This window comes from Cuculus canorus, chromosome 2 (assembly GCF_017976375.1).
Source record: "Cuculus canorus isolate bCucCan1 chromosome 2, bCucCan1.pri, whole genome shotgun sequence".
NCBI classification, from domain to species: Eukaryota; Metazoa; Chordata; class Aves; order Cuculiformes; family Cuculidae; genus Cuculus; species Cuculus canorus.
The window spans coordinates 43907664-43931880 of record NC_071402.1 but is presented as its reverse complement, the minus strand read 5'-3'; positions in this window follow the sequence as shown (position 1 = coordinate 43931880).

Genomic DNA, 24217 nt, shown 5'->3' with positions numbered 1-24217 from the left:
TCTATTTTGTGAGTGAAGGGCACAGTTACTCCTTGGAGAGAATAGAAGTAATGATTTTAGTACAACATCTTCGGAAGTAAAACTTTCTATTCTTTACTTCCATTCCTCCTTCTCTGTACAGAAAATTTTTGAATTATATTTTTTCTTAAGGCATTAATTGTATTTTTTTCCTTATTGGGATATAGCTGGGAAAAAAAAAAGTACAAGCATCCCTTTGGCTTTGTCTAGAAATCAATATGATCTTGAAATGTTATTCACTTCATTTTCTGCCACCATTTATATAATTGTGCTTCAACACTCTTTTAAAGGAAAAGAGCAACTAAAGAAACATTGGCCAGCTGTATAATATATTCTGAGCACAATTCTCCTGTTACAAATAATTTTAAAAATATTCAATAGCTTTAATTACTCCTGAAAATCGTGCAACAATTTCTCTGCAGAATTCAGGCTGAGCCAGCCACCATTTTCAGATCTTTTCTTGTATTTAGACAGTTGCACTCCCAGCGAGAACTCACATCTGTTTAACATGCAAAGCCAAGCCAACAATGAACTGTGCAAATGCCAGGTGCTGTTCCTGTGTCCACTCAGTTTCCTTTTTTGTTTAATTCACTCAGTTGTTCAAATTTGCCTTCAGGGCTCTCTATTGACTAGTCTGAAATATAAGCAGAATTCTAGAAAATGCTACCCGTTGATGGCTGCCTGCTTTGACGTGGGAATGAATAACAACTAAACTGCCCTACATTAGAGCAACCAGAACAACTCTGAAAGAATGTAATTCTTCAGTCCTTCAGCACTGGAAACTGGAACATGGAGAGGCAATCACAAACAAAGTGGAGATACAGTGTTATGGAAGATGGAAGTTGAAGGAGAGGAGTCAGTACCTGGTTCACCCTCTGGCCAGCATCTGCAGGACAGCCCAACAAGAAGCCCATTTTAATTAGTCTCAAAAATTCATGAACAAAAAGGAACCGATTTCTTAGGAAGGATCTAATATTTTTCTTACTATTCTCTGTTCATCTAAAATCTTTGTGAATCATATATTAAGATTTTGCAGAAACAAACCTGAATTTAATACTAATGTCACTTCTACTCACAAGCGCACAGTGTGAAATTGTTTTTTCCTTGTGTCAATACAATACAAGCAAATAGCAAAGAGAAAAAAAAAAGGATGTTATAGCAAGGGATCTAATGACTCTCGTCAGATTTGGTTCTTCCACCAATGACATGCTCTCTGTCAAAGTAACCTTGGGATGTTCAGTGGGTAAATACTTTTCTCGCTGTTTTCCCACATTCAAGATTTCAAATATATGCTTCCTTTTTAGGATTAAATATGGCAGTTTTACACCCACAATAAATCCTAGATTTCTGGAAAGCCTAGAAAACTTAAGATTACCTTTTTTTTTTTTTTTTTGTCATCTAGCTCAATGAGAATAATGAAATAAATAATAAATATTATCCTAAGCTATTTTATTCTTCTATTTTAGTATTGTATGATGCTACAATGTATTTCTCTGAAATTTTCTCTGGATTTTCTCTGGTATTGAAGCAAAATACCATAGAATCTATCTATTTCTTCACCAAGCTGAGAACAAAGACAAAATATATTAATAATCATACAATCATATAAGCACAAAAATATAGAATCATAGGACAGTTTGCATTGGAAGGGACCTTAAAGATTATCTAGTTCTAACACTCCTGCCATGGGCAGGGACACCTTCCACTAGACCAGATTGCTCAAAGCTACGTAAAACCTGGCCTTGAACACTTCTAGGGATGAGACATCCACAACTTCTCTGGGCGACCTCTTCAAGTGCCTCAGCATGCTCATGATATAGAATTTCTTCCTTGTAGCTTATGTAAATATACCTTGTTTCAGCTTAAAGCCATAACCCCTTGTCCTATTACTACATGCTCTTTTAAAAAAAAAAACCAAACAGAACTCCCCAGCTTTCTTGCAGGCCTTCTTTAGGTATGGAATGCTGCTGTATGATCTCCCTGGAGCCTTCTTTTCTCCAGTCTGAACAATCTGAACTCTCTCAGACTGCCTTCACAGGAGAAATGGTCCAGTCCTCTGACCATCTTTGTGGTCAATCCAACAGGTCTTTATCTTTCTTATGTTGAGGGGGCCCAGAGCTGAACACAAGACTCCAGGTGGGGTCTCTCAGGAGCATATAGAGAGGGAGAATCACCTCCCTTGAACTGCTGGTCATACTTATTTTGCTGCATCCCATCAAAAACCTGCTTTTTATGTCAAAATAAAGATGCCAAGAAAACATTTAGCAAGATGACACTAGAAAAGGGGTAATTTATGACTATGCAATAAAAGAGGCAATCTATTTCTGACAATGTTGCAGTTAATAGGAAAGTATCACTGATGTGTTTGGGATTCAGTTACACAAGCGAACGAATCACTGATTTTAATTATTTTCTTTCCACTGCATTTTTACAGCTACCTTTGGTATACTCAGCTGCTCTTCAGGACACCACAAATGACAAAACACTCGCAAAGAAAGTTACTAGAGAAATAGTGCAGCTAAATGGGTGGACAACCCTCCAACTCAGGTAATGTAAATATCTGACTGCGTTGTCATTAAATGGAAGGAATTTTTAGATGTATCTTCTGTTGTTCCAGCACAGCTAAGATAACATGACTGTTGGTTTCCTGCAGATTCAAGACAAATTTCTGAGGCAAAATCAGAGAGGCCAGGAACTGTGTCACATAGACAAATCCATCTTTTACAGTTCCACCTAAGGTGGTACTCCTTATGCATCATCTGGGCAGCTCATACTGTCATGTCTTTTGTACCAGGAGAGGATTCAGAAGTCTGAGTCACAGATGAGGGCATTACTGTCAAAAACATGAAACAGTATGATAGTCTTTATTCCGAAGTCATGACTACATTCACAGTTCTCCTCCATAGAATTTAGGACATTTGAACATAATGTTAAAAAAGAAAAACAATACCAAAACCCCCAAAACCACAAGAAGATGGGAGATGATTGAAAGAGTAAAACAGAGGACATTCTGGTCCAATATATGAAGTGACTGCCATGGGTCTGTTTCCAATTTACCTCACTCTACTGTAATATTTACCAAAAATGAGAGACTGTCGTGAAGTAACCTGCAGCAGATCTGGCTTCAAACCAGAAAGAAAGCAAAATCCAGTATCCATACTGTACTCTTCTAGCATACAGGCTGGGAGAAATAATAGATCCAAGACTTACAATGTGTATAACTAAGGAAACTATATGATCTTTCATCAAAAAGCTCAGACTGTTCCGATGTGTTGCATTACATTCTGAATACTTCCTCACTGCAACATAGAAAGACGGATAATATAAAGCCAAGCCATTATATAGGAGGGAGAGGAATGATGTAAAGACAAAGCCTGGAGAAACCTTAATATGCTGTCTTTTTGTTTCTGTTCGGCAAGAATAAAAGACAGATCCTTAAGAAAAAGAAAGGTTGCAGTTGATGATACTACTAATACTAAATTTCCTACTCCCATACACTAGAGCAGGACTGTGGTTCATTATAACTCTTCATTGTTGCTTAGAAATAGTAATATCAGCAGAAGATACAGCTACTGCATAATACAGAGGAATTGAACATTGACCTATTATGTTACTTCATCACCTGGGCTGGCATTCATCTCACTCAACACTAGTCACCTACAAATTAGCTGCCTAACCTATGTTAGTAATGTGAGTTCATTCAAAGCAGACAAATGTACCTTTTCAGTGTGATTCCTCTCATCCCTAGGTGGGTATTTATAGTGCATGAGATGATTTGTCCTTAAAAGATGTCTCATTATGAATTTATCTATATGATTATGACAGATCAGGTATCTACATTTAGGTGGATAAAGTTGGATATGACAAAATTCATGCTTATTCATTTGACAGTAATGGCATGTCTTCACTGCACAGTACAAATCCATGAAGGCATATCTCAATTATTTTTCTAAAAGTCATCTTGGAAGTCAAAACAAGGAAGTTCGTGAGGAATAATTCAGCCTGAGAAGAAGACCAGTTTCCTCTAGAGAAGGCATCAAGCAACTGATGATATAAAAATCTCTCTATACCCTCTGCAAGTCATAGAAGTTACAAAAGAATAGAATCAACACCCACTACCTAGGAGGCTTAATATACTCTAAAGATCTTCTACATAAATTGATCACTTAAAAGCATAAAGCACAATACTGAAGCTCATCTTATTATTACTGTTCTTTTATCTCCGCTTTTGAAAAAATAGACAGTTCTAATTTTTAGAACAGTATCCTATTCCTGTGATAAGACTGTCATTTTTCATTTGCTTAATAATGACAACTTAGCTTTTACAATAATAATTTACACGCAATTTCAATACAGTCTAAAAGATGTACACCTTGAACAAATTTGAGATGCCAGTTTTGCCAAGTTGTAAGCGGTGTTAAAATCTGGTATTATTTTTTTCCTCCAACAATTCAGAATTTAACTGTTTCTCTGTAAGTGCTATCTATTCTGTGTACTTACAGTTCATGCTGGAACCCAGGGGCCTGTGCTCTCCGAATGATTTCATACTGTTATCACTTTCACTTAAAAAATAAAGCAGTAGATTACTTTTAAAGAAAACTCTTTAGGTCAATTCTGATATTAGAGAATAAGATTTTCATGAGGAACAGAACATATATATATAAAGCAAATAAAATAAGGAAGCTGTGGATAGTGTTTATTCTGCACAATAAGAGACAGAACATACATCCCATAAAAACCAATATAACATGGGTTTTAAACTACTTAAGAAAATTTAATTTAAGAAGTGATAACTAAATGTTGGCCACACACAGCAATTTTAAAATGGATGATTATTACAAGCATTTTAAGGAATACATAACCTTGACCATACTATATGTCTGTGATGTGAGCAGAAAACCTTTTGCAGCATTTTTTTAGCACTGTCGTTTAAAGAAATCTTGAAAATTCTGTTGGGATTGAAAGTTCAGTAGAAAGGCTCTCATCCTCTCCATTTGCCTACTTCATGGTCTTTTCACAGATCCTACTTGCTCAGATATAGTACTGACTTAAATAAAGGTGCAGTTTTATAGGCTCTAAACTAAGCAGTTACTATTGTGATTAAAAGGAAAGCAAAACTGAAGCAGCACTAAGGGTGAGGTAAGAATCAAATTGTTTAAAAGAATATGGTTTATTGTGCAAAATTTTATCAAAAAATGCAGCACTACTAAGGAATTTATCCTCCTTTTTTGTGTATTTTCTTGTCAGTGAATTAAATATTCTCCACATTAGGATGTTGTAGGTTTGGGTTTGTAGGTCTTGTAATAGTACTGCATTTTTTTTTTATTTCTAGAAATGCAAAGATGAATTTTTAAAAATGTGAAGGTGATTTGGGCAACATCATCATTTTAAATTAATCTCACACTTGTAGCTTTTATTTCTGTGATATTCCAGAGGCTGCTTACAATAACCTGATATATTTTGAGGTCAAGCATCACTAGGAAACCTCTGTTTATAAGAATTACTTTAAAAGATAGCCTTGGTAGGAGGAAGATTATGGTAAGTTTTTTTTTAATTTGTCAGCACTTTTGATGAAGAGAGGTGGAAAACTGGTACAGTTTTATAAAGGTTTCTAAATAGACAAGCTGCGATAAGACAAAAGAGTTTGTAATGATTAGGGCAAAAGAGTACTCACTGTGTGATTTTTGTTCTTCAGCTGGCACGACTCCAAAGCCGTTCAAGAGCTAAGACTTGTAAGTAAGTTATTACTCTTGTCTGCAGGTTCTTAAACATCACAGTTGTTAGGATTCATGATAGTCAAAACATTTTCAGATTAGGAGAGGAGAGGACAGGATTTTTGAATTGCTGTGTTTGGCAATGTCTAAAAGGTCTTAAAAACAGATTTAAACCTTGGAACTAACTCTTAGTAAACTTGGAAAACGTGTTTCCTGTCTGTCCTAAACACATCATGAGGAATAATAGTAGTACTGTCTGGAGAATTGGGCAGCTGTTGTGATTGTCCTTGAAGGCGTGAAGACCTTATTGCAAAGTGAACAATTTTTTATGTCAGCCATGGTTTAGGATTAGGCACTGCTGGATTAGAACTTGCCATTTTAAGTTTTAAGCCCTAGTCCAAGAGAACACCTTACTTTAGGACAGTGCTTAAATTTATGCACCTGTCTAAGAATTCTTTCTTAGCTGGAAAGAAAAATATCAAGAGATAGCCTGTTAGGATAACCAGAAAAAAATATTCAAACTGTTTTAATTATGATTACTCAATATTTATTTCCTTACTATCTGATCCAAACCTACGAAATTTAGACCCTCAATGCTTCTGATGAATTGGTGCTGTTTAATGGATTTTTATAGGAGAAACTCAAGCGTGTCTTAGAAATATTAAGAAAGATAAACATTTACAAGTGGTAAGTTTGTGACTTGATGTGACACATGCAGCATTCAGCAGTCTAATGAACTTTAATGGCTGGTTGGAAAGCTGGGAATAATTGAAAAACTAAATGTCTAAAATGAATCTCTAAGGGGACTTTTCCACTAAAGCTTTTTGACAGAGTAGCAGAAGTGTAGCTCTTTATTTGTTGTTTTGTATGCACTCAAGTTGTCCTCAAATTGAAATGAAATTCTCTTACATAAATGAAGCGCTTGTTATGAGGTAATGTACTAAATGTAATTACCATCACAGGAGCTTTGTTCAGAACATTATAATTTTTTTAAAGTCATCCCGTTTATCATTTAAGCAGCCCAAATATGCATTTATCTAGCTATTTAATTAAGCAAAAGACCTATCTATATTCTAGCATAGCTTGAAAACAAGGAAGCTCTATGAAAATGCTTTGTTTTTCTCCTTGATATCTCACTGTAGTCCACAAACAGTTGCTTTTTTATTTTGCAGAATGCCATAGCTTTCTCTTTTCCCATGACAGGTAAATTATATATATGTATTTATTTTTTCCGTTAGTGAAACTTATTTATGACATCCAGATATGCATCTCATGGCACTCTGGCTTGAAGTCCCTCAATAATTAATTCCTCAAAGGATTATATGTGTAAGACAAAGGGAAGTTGAGGAGAGTAGGATTGACAACCATATACAGTTTCAACAATTTACTTTCATGGACCTATTTCTGTAAGAATTAAAAATCGGATGCCATAGACACACTAAATCTGGAAGGGTTTATGTGGAAACTTCCTGTTCTCGACCATTTAGTAAATTAAATGGAGCTGATAGTCATATTTCATTTCTTCTCTGTTTTTTCTGAATATTCTGCTTTATCCTCAGAGATGAGATGATGGCTTTTTGCATTGTTCTTGGAAACAACACTTGTTATTTTTATCTATGTATTTATTAATAGACGCAGACACAAATTTGGAAGCCTTTTACATTTTGAAATTCCACCTCTGTTCTTCATTTCAGCCTGCCACCCAGTGAATTCATCAGCATCATTTATGCCTTGTAGTTGTGAATTTTTATTGAAGCCTCAGGCATTGCCATAGTGAGTCCAATTGAAATATGTTCAAGATATTTTGAAAAGTTGACTATGCTGCAGTTAAAAGCATGAATTACCCTGACTCACCTGAAGCTTTTAATAATTTATGTTTTAAAAGGGGTTGTTGATGTACTTTATTGAGTTTAACACTAATGTATTTGATAAAAAATCATTTTTAGGTTAAAGCTTACAGTCACAAAGTTACCTTGGATTCTAGGTATATAAATTAAATGGAAGTGGCTAAATATTTAAGTCAGCCAAGAACTCACAGCTCAGATCTGCAGCTATTCCTCATCTGTGATAATCAGGTCAAACCATGCAAAGGCAGCCGCATAAAATTAGACTAGCAATTAAATAAATCAACAACAACAAAACAGAGACCTATGTTTCAAAATATGGGATACTATTGAGACTTGGAACCATTGCTTAGAATATACGGGTTGTTAGGCTTTATCCTGCATTACTGAACATTGGAGTGAATAATGAAGAGTGAATAGACAGGGTGTTCAATAATCTTTTCTGGGCTCTCCTTCCCATGAAAGGCTATTTCAGAAGATCTTTTGAAGTACCTTCCAACCTGGACTGTCTGACAATTCTGCAAATAGCAGACTGCAAGAGGTAGATGTAGTCTTCAGGAAATACCAGCCACAGTCACGACTGACTATACATCACCACCTGCTTTGTAACAGCATATAACTGGGCCCTAAAATAATGATATTGTGAACATAATGTGTATCGTTATCTTGGGTGATCAAAGACCAGTCAACTATTTATGCTACTAAAGCATCCTAATATTCTTATTTGCTTTAATACAGAGCTGTCTAAATAGGAACAAGCGTATATGCAGCTGCCTCTGTGAGATACTTTACAAAAATCATAATTTTTGAGGGAGTGATTCAGTGGCCTGGATCCTGAAGATAAATTATTACAGTCATTGTGAAATCTGTGAACAAGAATAGCCTGCAAAAGAGTAAAACACTCTTTTAAAATGGAGGCTTAAGTCCATTTGTGGTTCTTCAGCTTAGTATGTATATCCTGTCAAGAAATAAAGGGAAGAAAAAACATGCTTATTTTCTTTATCATAATCATCATCATTTAAAACTATCTTTAGAAGACGCAGAGCTGTACAACATACTGATTTGTGATCTATATAATGGGTAGCAGAGCAATATTGGTACAGAGTCCACTAGGGTATAGCGTGACCTATCTTTTGAAGTCACATCCTAAAGACTGTGCATATCCGCATACCACCTCCAGGAGCAGACTCTTAGTCAGACCGTGTGGATTGGAGCTTCACTACAAGAAGTGTGGCAACAGGTCCTCTGTGAACTTCAAGGACTACCACTGCTGTCCAAAGACACAGTTCTCTTATATTTGTGTGCCTTTTTTTTTTTTTTCCCTCAGCCTGAAATGTGCCCAACAACGCGAAAAGCCTGTGTTACCTTCTGAAAGAGCTGTGAACCTGAAGTGTGTCCACATGGCAGGTGCAGCACAGGTGAGACTTGGCACGGGAACATGCAAGACTCTGTGAATGCACAGCCTGTTGACATCACGTGGAAGGACAAAGTTAAGGCCACCGCAGCTGGACTTGAGTCCCTGTTTTCAAAATTGCTGACTGGACAATACCTTCTGATCAAGCCATGTCCAATTAGTTAATTTGTTTTGGTAGGAAATGTTGCTTGGTATCAACAGAGAGCCTAGGGGTGAACTAATGCTCATATATCACAAATAATCTTGGAACAAGGACCTAGAAAAAGAGCTGAAGAGCTCTGTAGCAAATGTGTTACCTTAGGCTGCTGGAAATGGTGAAGATGGTACAGAATGTGCCTTTTCTCACTGTTCACTGGCATAAACCACTGCTTAAAAATACGAAGAAGGAACTATTGCAGTAATATATTCCAGAAATAAAAGGAAGCTTGAAAGAAGACCATGTCTCAGTTATTAGTCTCTCCAGAGTTCTTAGGCTCTGCCATTGTACCAATATAATGGTATGCTTTATTTTAAAGTCTAATACTTAATACAAAGATTAATGCAAAATGCACAGACTCTATTCAGGCTGCAGATGAAGAAAGAATCTAGAAATACCTTCATGCAAAATTCTGGAATTTCCTATCATGCTGCTAACTCCACAGATAGACCAAAGCAGCATTTCTGCCTGTTCCTGCTGGTTTTGCTAGGTACATTGTCATTTCAAAATCTAAGATGACATGACTTAGAAAATTTGTAACATGTAACATAAGAAAAAGTTGAATATGTGGATATTAGCCTTCAGAGCCCAATCAAGGCTAATGAAGTCCAGCTGACTCCAAGTGGTTTGGAGCATGCCCTTCCATTACCTGGCAGATATTGAGTTTCTGTAAGGTAAAAAAAATATATGTATATTCATGTTGTTGTTTTCCTTAATTTTTGTCACTATCATAAGAAAAAAGGAAAGTTGTACAAAGGGCCAAAGACTCATCAGAGATAAGGCGTTCTCAATATGAAATAAAAAAGATCACAAGAAAAGACAAATAGGTGATGTGCAAATAAACAAAATGACTAACATAGGCATAATATAAGTTATGTGGCATATTATCAAAATTACCAGTGCTCATGGCTGCATTTTCTTGTCTGGACCATTGCTGGGTGACTGGTCATTATTCCTGCTTTTCCTTCTATGATATTTTCAACAGCACATTACCTTACATCATCTTCTCAGTCAGATTGGGTCTCATTCTTGATACATAGTCTAGGTACAGAAGCATATTCATATTTCAGTTCTTCAGAGAGTGCTTTACTTCTGCTCTTTCCCACCATTCCTTCTACATGCAAAATTCCTGGATAGTATGACTTTGTTCTAAAACTAAGACCAATGACTCAACTAGTTTCCTGTTTGCTTGCCTGCAGAATTCAAGTTTTCTAATCTGTTTGCTTAGGACTATTATGAGGACACCTATTGCCTTCATATCTAAAAATTTTTATGTGAGTGTCTATGCACAGCAATAGATCAGATCTATACTTGCAAACAAAATTTCAAAATCCTCATGTGACAGAAATTCAAAATAGACAAATGACAAGCATTCTTAAATGTTTCTGGAAAATCACTGATTTCCATACCTTAAAGCATTTTGTTAATTTGATTGCAAGGCCGTGATAAATGTGAGATATTTGCTTTGTCAGGAGACAGTAACACAGAATGTTACACAGATGATCACAATGAAACTGAATTTTCCAACAGTTTGCGCATTAAACATGACTGAGAATGCTACCAAAAAAAAAAGAAGAAAAAATCAGCCAAAGAGAGATTTTTATGATATCCTATAACAGTGGTTGGCATGTGTTCATGTTTGAATGTCTTTAATACAAGGACAAACATTATAATGTTACCACACAGAGATGTAGAAGTTACCACAACCACTTGCTTTTGCACATATAGGGGTTCTTTATGAAAGACTGTGTGGTATTTCACAGTTTATGACGCCTCCACTCTGAAAACCAGTGACATTCCATGTGCAACACAGATGCTTTAGCTAAATACAATATACCACACCAGGATAACATATCTTGCACAGGGACTCATTATCTTGACAGTTTAAAACTGCTAGTAAAATTACTAAACAATGCAAAGAATGGTCCATATCCCAAACCATGCGCACATGCTGCTTTCTACAACTCTCTGTTTTCAGAATCCTTTCATCTTTCTTCACAAAAGCCAATTCTAGTTTTAGACATATTCAACCTATCCTCTTCAGTGAATGTGTGGACTCCTTGATACAAAGGGGACTGCGAGCAGAAACACGATGAAAGAGCACCTGCATCCTGCAGACTGTGTTCCACCCTGGCAGCCGCCAGCTCTGCACAGAACACCCATTATCACCAGAGTAGCTGATTTGCTGGAGTCAGACAGGTGTAGCCTGACACTCTGTTATGCCTTTTGTAGTCATTACTACTAGTTTCTGGAAAGAACAGAGCATTTATAGTTAAATAAACATGTATGGAGATCCCTTTACAGATTTAGATGACAAATGGAACAAAATCCTCTTCCACAGATTAGTAACATCCATAGAGCTGGAATTTTGTTTTTCAGCATAACTGTCATGAGACTGAGTCTGTTATTTCTAACCTCTCAATGAACTGGGTTTTTATACTTTTGTGAAGCTAACTGTGCATTCGCGAGCCTCTATCTTCATAGCTGTCAAGGAAAACATAAAAAATCATAGAATCATAGAACAGTTAGGGATCTTAAAGATCATCTAGTTTCAACCCCCCTGCCATGAGCAGGGACATCCCACTAAATCAGACCACCCAAGGCCCCATACAACCTGGCCTTGAACACCTCCAGGGATGGGGCATAGACAATCTTCCTGGACAACCTGTGCCAGTGCCTCACCACCCTCATAGTGAAGAAATTCTTCCTTATGTCTACTCTTAAATCTGCCCCTCTCCAGTTCATACCCCTTCCTCCCTGTCCTATCACCATAAGCCTTTACGAATAGCCCCTCTCCAGCTTTCCTGTAGGTCCCCTTCAGATACAGGAAGGTCGTTATAAGATCTTCCCTGAGCCTTCTTTTCTCCAGGCTGAACAACCCCGACTCTCTCAGCCCGTCCTCATTGGGAAGGTGCTGCAGCCCTCTGATCATCTTTGTAGCCCTGCTCTGGACCCGTTCCAACAGCTCCACACCCTTCTTATGTTGAGGATTCCACAACTGGACACAGTATTCCAGATGAGGTCTCACAAGAGAGGAATAGAGGGGCAGAATCACTTCTCTTGACGTGCTGGCCATGCTTCTTTTCATGCAGCCCAGGATAGAGTTGGCCTTCTGGGCTGCAAACACATGTTGCCGGCTCATGTTCAGTTTCTCATCAGCCAGCACCCCCAAGTCCTTCCCTGAAGGGCTGCTCTCAATCACATCATCCCCTATCATGTACTGAAAATGGGGATTGCTCCAATCCAGGTGCAGGACCTTACACTTGGCCTTGTTGAACCTCATGTTGTTCTCAGAGGCCCACTTCTTCAGTCTGTCCAGGTTCTCTGGATGACATCCTGTCCTTCTGGTGTTGCAACTACACCACTCAGCTTGGTGTCATTCTCAAACTTGCTGGGGGTTCACTCAATCTCGCTGTCAATATCATTGACAAAGATATTGAACAGCACCGGTCCCAGTACAGACCCCTATGGGACTGGGACACCACTCGTCGTGGATCTCCATCTGGACTTTGAGCCACTTACCACTACTTTCTGAATACAACCACCCAACCAGCTACTTATCCACTGTACTGTCCACCTATCGAATCCATATCTCTCCAATTTAGAGAGAAGGATGTTGTGGGAGAACATGTCAAAGGCTCTACAGAAGTCCAGATAGATCAGATCTGTTGGTTTTCCTGTGTCCACTGCTGTGGTTCCCCCATCATAGAAAGCCGCTAAGTTGGTCATAGAGGGCTTGCCCCTGGTGAAGCCATGCTAAAGCACATGGAGGACAGGGAGGTGATTAATGGCAGCCAGCATGGCTTCACCAGGGACAAGTTTAATAGTACAGCAGTATGCTTATTTGTGTTGCCTTCTTAATATGAGCTAGGGGCAAAGAAATAGGAAGTGGGCTTTGATAGTCTAGTGAAGAGTAATGTCATCTATAGTTGTGAAAAAAACGATCCAAATCTTGCATGGAAAACAGTATGTTATTCTTCCTGAAGTAATGGAAAAAATTGTTATGAGTCTATGCCTGAGGTATTTTGTTTTCAAATTTAGATACGTGAAATGCAACTGCAGTTGAAAGCAACCTGGCTGTTACTGTCAAGTAATTATTGCTCACTTAACCTGCTCAATGCTTCTGAGGAATAATGATGTTTCCTAAAATTTTAATGGGATGATTTTGTTTGTTTTTTTCCCCTCTTCCCTAGGTATTAAAGTTCTTACCACCATTTCCCCAGAGGCAATGGATTCAAATCAACTCTTCCTTCTTCTCCCTTTACATTTAATCTGAAATACCCTTGAGTTAAGTACAGGGATCAGAATCAAGATACAGCAGTCACTTTCTGGATTCTAATTATTAACAATTTCCACAGCTGTCATACCGTACCTCAGTTTTAAGTGGTTATACTAATAAAAGGAGTATTTCTGTGCACTGAGACACAGACTATCGTCGTATAATTTAGGCAGTCTGCAGTAAGCAGCCTTATGGGTAAATACTTAGGGACTGCTACTTACTACAAAAGGCTTCCCCTCAATTAAAATAGTGCATTTCATATTAAAATAGTGCACATATAGCATTAATAAAGTTATAAACCATGTTCAGTCAAGCTGCTCTATGTCACTGGAAAAGTTTTAATCAATCAGATTGTATTCCCTTTTTAACATTGTTCCATTTGGAGTTGTTCAGAGATCGGTCCTGACAGAAGATCATTAATTTTTTTCTTTATATTATTGAATATGAATGATCACAGCGGTTGCAGATTCTGCATAACTATAAACTGAGAAAAAAAAATCTCTTCTGGGTTTAACATTTACTTCTATCTGACTATTTGATTCCTTAAATAAGATGGAACGTTGCAGTAGTGTGATAGCTTGAGACCCCCCCCGTACGTCAGTTATCAAATAAAGTCAAAGAAGACATTAAATATAATAAAAAACATTTCTAAAGATGTGGCCTAATTCTAGAAATGATATTGCATTATTTGGGCCTTTCAAGTTTTAAGTACCTATCTAGATATATGCAACTGTGTAAATTCTGAACAAAACCACATATATCAGACACGTAACTGGAAGAAGGTCCTGCACCAAGGGAAGAATATGCACCAATATGGGTTAGGGGTTGACCTGCTGGAAAGCAACTCTGCAAAGAAAGACCTGGGAGTACTGGTGAACAACAAGCTAACCATAAGCCAGCAATGTGCCCTTGTGGCAAAGAATGTCAATGGTATCCTGGGGTACATCAAGAAGATTGTGGCCAGCAGGTTGAGGGAGGTCACTCTGTCCTAGTGAGGTCACATCTGGACTTCACAGCTCAAGGAACTATTGGAGAGAGTCCAATGGAGGGCCATGAAGGTCATCAGGGGACTGGAGCACCTCTCTTACGAGGAAAGGCTGAGAGACCCGGGTCTGTTTAGTCTGGAGGACAGGAGACTGAGAAAGGATCTTATCAGTGTTCATAAATATCTAAGGAATGGGTGTCAGGAGGACGGATGGGGTCAGGTTCTTCTCAGAGGTCCCCAGTGACAGGACAAGGGGCAATAGTTACCAAGTGAAACACGGGAAGTTCCATCTGACCATAAGGATAAACTTCTTTACTGTGAGGGTGACAGATCACTGGAAGATGCTACCCAGCGAGGTTGAGGAATGTCCTTCTCTGGAAATATTCAAAACCTGCCTGGATGCGTTCCTGCAGGGGAATCTGCTTTAGCAGGAGGATTAGACTAGATGACCTCCAGAGATCCCTTCCAACCTTTACCATTCTGTGACTCTGCAATTCTGTGATACATTAATGGGCTCAGGAAGCTCTGAAAATTAATAATTTTGCAAATTTTTAACACATTAAGCAATACTACTTACTCTTCTGAGCACCACTGGGATTTGAAATTAGATAAATTACTAATTTTCATTCAGGAATGTGCATATCATCCACTCTGTTGGTTGTATAAAAATTAATGAACTGATAATAAGAAAAACTCCTTAATGGAACAAAATTCCATTTGAAATTTATAATTCAATTGAAAGTTAAACTGAAAAGTATTGTGTAAGACATATATTTCAGGTTTTGACCTGGCTGTTTTTTCCAAGTTTTAGCTTGTTGTAAATGGTCAAAATAAAAGACCTATGGAAATAATACAAAATTTAATACATATGACATAACCATTACAAATCTTGGTTTTAAACCAGTCTGATGATTCTCAGAGCCTAAGGCAATACAAGTATTTGTTGTTTAACATAAGTATACTTTTTCTCAGTTAAACATTGTTAGCGTGTTTTTTTTTTTTCTATAACCTTTATGATCATATGGAGAATATGAGATAGATAGGCATTTACTTGAAATATTCCCACTGACTTCAATGGGCGCTTAGGAGAGTCTCCAAGACCATATTTGCACAGCAGGACCCCAGAGAATATCACAGACAGACAGAGAAGTGCACCTTACTCATCACCTTACTGTCCTTCCCTCCCACCTCTATGCCCTCATCTCCATGGGTAAGTAAATGGGTGTTCAGGCTGGGGGAGCTGCATCATGCATCTGTGATCAGAGTGTCAGAGGACTGGACCCCAGGCATGCCAGGATACTCATCTGCTGTGCCGTCTAGACACAGCCTAAGTGCATTTGCTATAGCACTCTGACACCAGTACTGCAGAGACATCGTTCTTTCTTTAAAGAAATAGAAACAGTAAAATCTAGTAAATCCAACGTCCTTTTTACAAGGTTAAAACAGAAGGCGGTAAAAGCCAGAGTCAAGGGGTTTGGTTCATCTCATTTTCTCTGTGTAACCTCAGGATAATTCAGACATCTTTTAAGAATAATGGTATGTGGAATATTTTTTTGAAGAACCAAAAAGATTTTATTCAAGTGTAGAATTAATATGGAATTCATATATTTTTTGCCTACATGTGCATGATCAGTATGTGTAGAGCTGCACCTTTGTGCATGGCTATCTGCATATTTATATGTAGATGTATGTGCATCTTGACTGGCTTTTATATTTATAGAGATAAATATTACTCATTAGAAAAAAGAATGTTTTCCAATAGCACATGTATTGCTTAAAGCTATGGGCATAATGTATAATAAAAAATTGAATCTACAGATACTGAATTATTTGTTTCATTATCTCTTTGTACTTTCCAGTACACAAAATCCTTATCTACAGAGAGGCTTCAATCGTATTCAAATTCTTTCTAGAAAGATTTGTAACATATTGGCTCTTTTCTCATCTATTGGACAAAGGATATCACTGATGACATCTCAGTTAAAATTACTCTTTTAGGCAAAATAGCATGACAGCTTTAATTTTGTTAAGAGTTTGAAGCAAGTAGATCAAGAGGTGGGAACATTTATAGTGTGTATTAAACAGAACATGAAAACAGAGTTCTAGAGTGTTCTGCACATACAATTCCTTTATCTAAGGATAATCACTGATATTGTCTTACAGATTTTGAAATTCAGTAACAAGGCAGTTGTGTTTCTTATTATCACAATGTTAGTATCCATTTTCCAGTTTCCTCCTATAGCCATTTACATTCCTTTCTCTGTGCCTGTGAAGTACCAAATTAATAAATGCAGAGTGGTCAACACTAACAAGAAATCAGTACTTCGTGTACTTCCCAGTGTGGGACTGGGCAGTACCTTATCTTCTAAGTTTAAGGAATTGTTACAGTGATTACATCACGTACCAAAAATTAACAGGTAGAGTAACAGTCACATTCACCATCATGAGCGAGTCATGTATGTATGTGTGTATAGCTAAGACACGCAAATGATTTTCAGATCCTTAAGAATGAAAAGTTTTACAAAATGCACAGCAATTGTCAGCCATTCTCACGCTGAAGTCAATGAGCTCGGCCAGTAAAATTACAGGAATGGTTATAGTGGCTACCAACCTGCCTGAAAGATAACCAGCACTGCCTCATTCTGAAAAAATGAAGGGTACTCCTGCCTTTTATGAGCAGTTCCAAAGCAAAGCTGGCTGGACTTCTGCTTTGCTTTATGTGGTTTTCAGTAGATTTTTAGGAAACAATAATGGGAGTTGGGGGATAGCAGTGGTGCTTCTGGCTTGTCATGGTTTGCCACTAACTAGAGATCTTTATAAAATACATTTTTCCAGAAGAAAATAGATATTCACATCATATTTCACCCCACACTCTTGATGTTCTTTTGTGTTGTCTTCTCTTTTTATCTACTGACAGAATATGGCACCATTTGGTGGTAGAAGGGGAACAGTAATATTTCACTATTCTAACTACTAACTTAGTAGTCTGATCTAGGTCACTGATGCACAGGGCTTTCCATTTTCATTTTTGTCCTCTGCTCATGGGAGAGACATAACGAGATTAAAGGGATAATGGGTCTGATCCAAAACCCTCTGCGGGTAATAGCAGAGCTGACAACAATTCTGTTTCACAGCAACTTCTGAGATCTGGGGATTTGTTTTCATTCCACTTTGGAACAAGTGGACATTTTTGCTAATTGAAATTCTTTTGAAACATTCACTTTGACTATAAAATGTGATGTTTTTGAAGCAGGAAGAAGTCTGTTGCTTGGTAATCAGAGAAATGATATGGGAGGTGAGGGTTTCAAATTAATTCTCCTCTTCCTTATAACATGGGACCAGGTTTTTCATCTGCAAACTAAATAGATCAGTATATTAATACCTTCCTCACCCATATCACTAGGCTATTATATATAAGCAGAGAAGAATTTCCATTGACTTTGGTGGTCTTTGAATCAAAATCATAGATGGAAGCATGGGCTTTCCTATTAATTTTTCGCATGTGGAAAAAAAATTAATACAGAAATTTCTACATCCTAATCCACACATAGTAATTGAATAGAGTTTCTTTGCTTTTGTTTAGTCAGTCTTTAGTGTTGTTACACTAAAAAATCCCCTGACTATTGTTTCTTTTAGCGGTGATTTTACTACAGGGAATTCCCTAATAAACCTAAGTAACTTTTCTGTAAAATTTCTAATGGATAAAAAGTCTTTCACAGAATCACTAGGTTGGAAAGGACCCACAGGATCATCGAGTCCAACCATTCCTAACACTCCCTAAACCATGTCCCTAAGCACTTCATCCACGTGTTCCTTAAACACCTCCAGGGAAGGTGACTCGACCACCTCCCTGGGCAGCCTGTTCCAGTGCTCGATGACTGTTTCCGTGAAAAAATTTTTTTCTGATATCCAGCCTGAACATGCCCTGGCGGAGCTTCAGGCCATTCCCCCTTGTCCTGTCCCCTGTCACCTGGGAGAAGAGGCCAGCTCCCTCCTCTCCACAACCTCCTTTCAGGTAGTTGTAGAGAGTAATAAGGTCTCCCCTCAGCCTCCTCTTCTCCAGGCTAAACAACCCCAGCTCTCTCAGCTGCTCCTTATAAGACTTGTTCTCTAGCCCCCTCACCAGCTTCGTTGCTCTTCTCTGGACACGCTCCAGAGCCTCAACATCCTTCTTGTGGTGAGGGGGCCAGAACTGAACACAGTATTCAAGGTGCGGTCTCACCAGTGCTGAGTACAGAGGGAGAATCACCTCCCTGGACCTGCTGGTCACGCCGTTTCTGATACAAGATGCCATTGGCCTTCTTGGCCACCTGGGCACACTGCTGGCTCATGTTCAGTCGGCTGTCAGCCAACACCTGCAGGTCCTTCCTCCTCCGTGCAGCTCTCCAGCCATTCTTCCCCCAGTCTGTAGCGCTGCATAGGGTTGTTGTGCCCCAAGTGCAGGACCCGGCATTTGGCCTTGTTAAACATCATCCCATTGGTCTCGGCCCAGCAGTCCAACCTGTTCAGATCCCTTTTCAGAGCCTCCCTACCCTCCAGCAGATCCACACTTCCTCCCAGCTTAGTGTCATCTGCAAACTTGCTAAGGGTGCACTCGATGCCTTCATCCAGGTCATTGATAAAGACATTGAACAGAGCTGGACCCAGCACCGAGCTCTGAGGAACCCCACTTGTAACTGGCCTCCAGCTGGAGTTAACTCCATTTACTGCCACTCTCTGGGCCTGTCCATCCAACCAGTTTTCAACCCAGGAGAGTGTGCGCCTGTCCAGGCCAGAGGCTGACATGAATTCTGAAGCAGAATGCTGTGAGAAATTTTGTCAAAGGCTTTACTGAAGTCCAAGAAGACTACATCCACAGCCTTTCCCTCATCCAGTAGTCGAGTCACTTTGTCATAGAAGATCAGGTTAGTTTGGCAAGATCTGCCTTTCCTAAACCCATGTTGACTGGGCCTGATCACCCTGTTCTCTTGCATGTGCTTCATGATAGCACTCAAGATCACCTGTTCCATGACTTTCCCCGGCACTGATGACAGGCCTGTAGTTCCCTGGATCCTCCCTGCAACCCTTCTTCTAGATGGGCACAATACTAGCCAGCCTCCAGACTAGTGGAACTTCCCCAGTCAGCCAGGACCGCTGGAAGATGATGGAAAGGGGTTTGGAAAGGACATCCACCAGCTCCTTCAATACTCTTGGGTGGATCCCATCCGGCCCCATAGACTTGTGGGTGTCTAGGTGGGCAAGCAAGTCTCTAACCTCCTCCTCTTGGATCATGGGAGCCTCATTCTGCTTCCCTAGCTCCTGGGTTTGTACACAGAGGGAAGAACTTTCCTTGCTATTAAAGACTGAGGCAAAGAAGGCATTAATTAACTCAGCCTTGTCCTTATCCCCTGTCATTCTTGTTCCTTCTGCATCCCATAGGGACCGAATAGTCTCCCTAGTCTTCCTTTTCTTGTTAATGTATTTGTAGAAAGATTTTTTACTATCTTTCACAGACTTAGCCAATTTGATTTCTAGTTGGACCTTACCCCTCCTGATTTTTTCCCTGCACGATCTCACTTCCTCCCTGTAGTCCACCCAAGAAGTCTGTCCCTTCCTCCAAAGCTCATAGACATTCTTCTTCTTTTTGATGCGTCTCAAGATCTCCCTGCTCAGACAAGCTGGCCTTTTCCCCCGCCGGCTCCTTTTCCAGAACACAGGGATGACTTGCTCCTGAGCTGCTAGGATTTCATTTTTTAAGAGCGCCCAGTCCTCGTGGGCTCCTATGCGCTGAAGGACTGTCTCCCATGGGAATTTGCCAACCAGCCTTCTGAACAGTCCAACGTCTGCCCTCTGGAAGTTTGATGTGACTGTTTCGCTAATCCCCTTCTTTATCCCACCTAGAACTGAAAACCCTATCATCTCATGATCACTTAGTCCCAGGCGTCCTCCAACCGTTACATCCGCCACAAGACATTCTCTATTCACAAACAGCAGGTCCAGGAGGGCACCCTCCCTTGTTGGTTCACTAACCAGTTGTGTGAGGAAGTTGTTTTCCACACACTCCAGGAACCTCCTAGACTGCTTCCTTTCGGCTGTATTATACTCCCAGCAGATATCCGGAAGATTGAAGTTGCCCACGAGGACAAGAGGTAGAGAGCTAGAGACTATCCCCAGCTGTTTATAGAAGAGCTCATCAGCTGCTTCTTCTTGGCTGGGTGGTCTGTAGCAGACTCCCATCACAATGTCTGCCTTCTTGTGGGCTCCTCCGATTTTAACCCATAGGCACTCAGTCCCTTCCTCAACATAATCCAGCTCAAGGGTATCAAAGCACTCTTTAACATAGAGGGCTACCCCGCCTCCTTTTCTACCCTTCCTGTCCCGCCTTAAGGGTTTATACCCCCCCATAGCTGTACTCCAGTTATATGAGTCATCCCACCATCTTTCTGTGATGGCAAAGACATCGTAGTCACCTTGCCCTACAATTGCACTTGCTTAAAGAAACAGCAGTAACTATGATTTTTCACGAGGATTCAGTATTTTTCCTTTGGTAGATTTGGGGACTGATTTATGAACTACACAGTACTGATGTTGAGCAAAAATCCAAAACGAATGTATAGTGTGTAATCGCAAACAACCAATTCTCATCTAAGACACAACTATATGGAACTATATCAGTCACATATGATGAGAAGATACTGCTTTTAAAAGCTGTATTATAAATATAAATATGTTCTTAGAAAATGTTAAGAAACTTATAATAGAAAGTTTCAAAAGAATAAGTGGGGTTTGACTCTCTCTTTTTTTTTTTTTTTTTTAAATTTTGCTAATTCTTATATTAGAGAAGTCTCAGTCCTGAAATTATTGCAGTAAAGTTTAGTCCTCATAAATGCTGGAGTCTGTCCACCAGAGCCTGTAGGCAGGATTGCCACTGTTGGTAAAAAATATCCCCAGAAAAGCACATAAGTCTAAAATATTTTCTTTCTACTTGGTTTAAGACTACATTCTTTTATCACAACTCCACATATTTTCAACATTTCCAACTTTATTTGTTCTATGCAACACTTCAATTTTTTGAAAGATATTTTTGCATGGATCTTAAAACCCATAGATAACATCAATTAACACTAGTGCTGTGGTTGTTGAAACGCTAAATAATTTCTTCAGATCTCTAATATTCTTTCTGTTGTCTACATTCTTTAAGTAGTGGTTATACATTATTTACATGTGAATTAAAGATACCTAGTAAGAACAACACAAAAAAATAAGGATTCAGTACTTCAGAGTTCTTTTACAACTACAATAGATTTCTGTATTCAGAACATTAGAGCTTTGACTGATGATTTTTAGGGACTTGCACTATGTATGTGCACACATGCACACAGCTCTCTTCGACTCTCTCCATCTGCCATTAAAAAATATTACTATTATTATCCCCATTTCTATGAGTAACTATTGTACTACTGCTCTTTCCTTCTTAGAGTCTCAGACATTGCTGGGTAGAACATGTAAATGAATGAATGTTCACATCTTCAGGATCTGAAGGAGCAACAATGGGCATGAGAGATTCTCTGACTACAATATCAAGAGAAATCAGTCTGAAAACAGGATCTGAGCTGTTCCTATCTGAGTAGTATGCAGCTTAAAGAAGCCTGTAACACGGGAATAGCTCTGGGTTGAAAGATCTCAGGGTGTCTTGAGATCCTAAGCCACATTATCTAAGAGCTAGTGATATTAAGTAGGCTTGGGGGAACTCAATTTCATGAAAGATCTTGGATTATTGCCCAGAGCAGAATATCAAGTTCAGAAGGGTCAATGGGAATAAATCTTGAGTATGCCAGACAGATGTAAGAGGTTTTCTAAGATCCTTTGCAGCTCCAAATATCAGCCTTCAGAATCCCTCTGCAGGATCTTCACATCTGGGTTGTAGTTTTAATACAGTACTGGATCACAAAGAGACTGCGGAGTATCTCCTAAATAATTTTTTTCTGTGATCTGGGAGCATTAAACCATTTTGTGACCAGAGAAAGCCACAAGCGGAAACCATAATTTAGACAAGAGAACCATAAAAGCCAGGCAGAACCTTTTGCTTGATGCACCAGGAAGACTACAAGAATATGTTATATATGTGTGTATATATATGGCAGATCCTTGAATTCCTCTCTTCTCATCAGAAAGAAGCTTTACAATGAGAATTGCCATATTTCAGCTTTGACATTTTTTTTTCTCAATATTTCACTTTGTTAGAATGTCTTTTTGTCAATGAAATGGCTTCAGGTTAATAGTCTTTTGTCTCTGTAGAGAGGGAGCTAGTATGCTAATGTAAAACCTCTATGAAGTAGTCAGCACAGGTGTTGAAAGTAAATGATTTATCTATTGGCAGCTGTACATCAACTTTTGTATGGAGCTGCTGCAAACGATTGTTCCAGCCCTCAGTTTGATACAAGGGCACAGAGTAGCTTTGATATTTATCAGCACCCGCCAATATTAGTTTAGATTCAGATGCCAGTCAGTCAAGATAGCTTGTGAGAGTGGTACATAGGCTGGTACACAGACTTTATGTTTTAAATACAATTAGTCTGATTTTTATTTTATTTCTTCTTTATCAAAGTGCTTCCCATCGCAGAAAAGCCAATTTATCAAAAGTATTTTGGTGGGGACCCACAGTGCTGCCAAGTCAGTTTGACAGAACTGTGTTTTGAAATAAGCATCAAAATAAACAATGTTATCAGAAGAGAAAATACATATTTTTTTCTAGTTTGCAGTTACTTCCAATTTCACTACACTAAATAAAAGAAGAAAACATTATAAAGATTTTGACTGATATGAAAGAAGCTTTTCTAAACTTTTTATTTATCTGGAAAATTTTGAGATATATTATCAGCAACACAGTATTTCCCACCAAATAAAAATTAACTTTCTTCTCATTTCTGGTGTAACTGTTAAATTTCACAGTGATTTAATTTCTAAAATGCATATATTCATGTACAGCATATATTTAAAACTGGGACCTTTTTATGTAAATTTCAGGTGTTATGTTTCTTCCTTTTAAGAGCTATATATCAAAACTTGAAAGCAAATGTAAACACAACCCGAAATTTTAATTCAATATTTTCTTTTAAAAATTAAGCCAGTACAGAGCTAACTTTTCTTTAAAGAATTAAAAGTTGTATTAGCACAAAATTTAACTCACTGGTTAGATCCACTTGGAAAAAAAGCCAGGAATTTATAATTTCATAGCTGTGCAACCCTACCTGTGATGGGTTTTGCTAAGGATTTCAACAGTTTGTGACAGATCTGTGACCTATTTATACTTAGTCTCCCAGTAAAATCTGCAGTGAAAATAAGATTGCTTTGAGATGCATATCTACTTTATAAGGCCCATGTTGAAGGATAATTAACCTATAAAAACTACAGTATCCAACTATTGCATACGGATAAGTGGTTTGTTTCATCAAGAACAAGCTGCAATTAATATTTGAGTGCTTATTAAACTATGGCTATTTTAATCACATCTGCAGATAATAGACTTTATTTGAGAGGTATTACTAAGTGAGAAACAGAATCAGAATAAACTTAAGAGTCACTTTACTCTTCTGAAAGCAATAAATAATGTAATTCAGTGTATTTAAGCAGTATTTAATTTTTCCCTCAGACAACCTTTCATTTTGACAACACAAAGTATACTAAAATAATTAAAGATGTACTGAAGAGAATAAATATTTCTACACAAGTATTTGTAACAAAAGAAAGAAAAAGTGTCTTTATGAGCTAATGAATATCTACTGGGC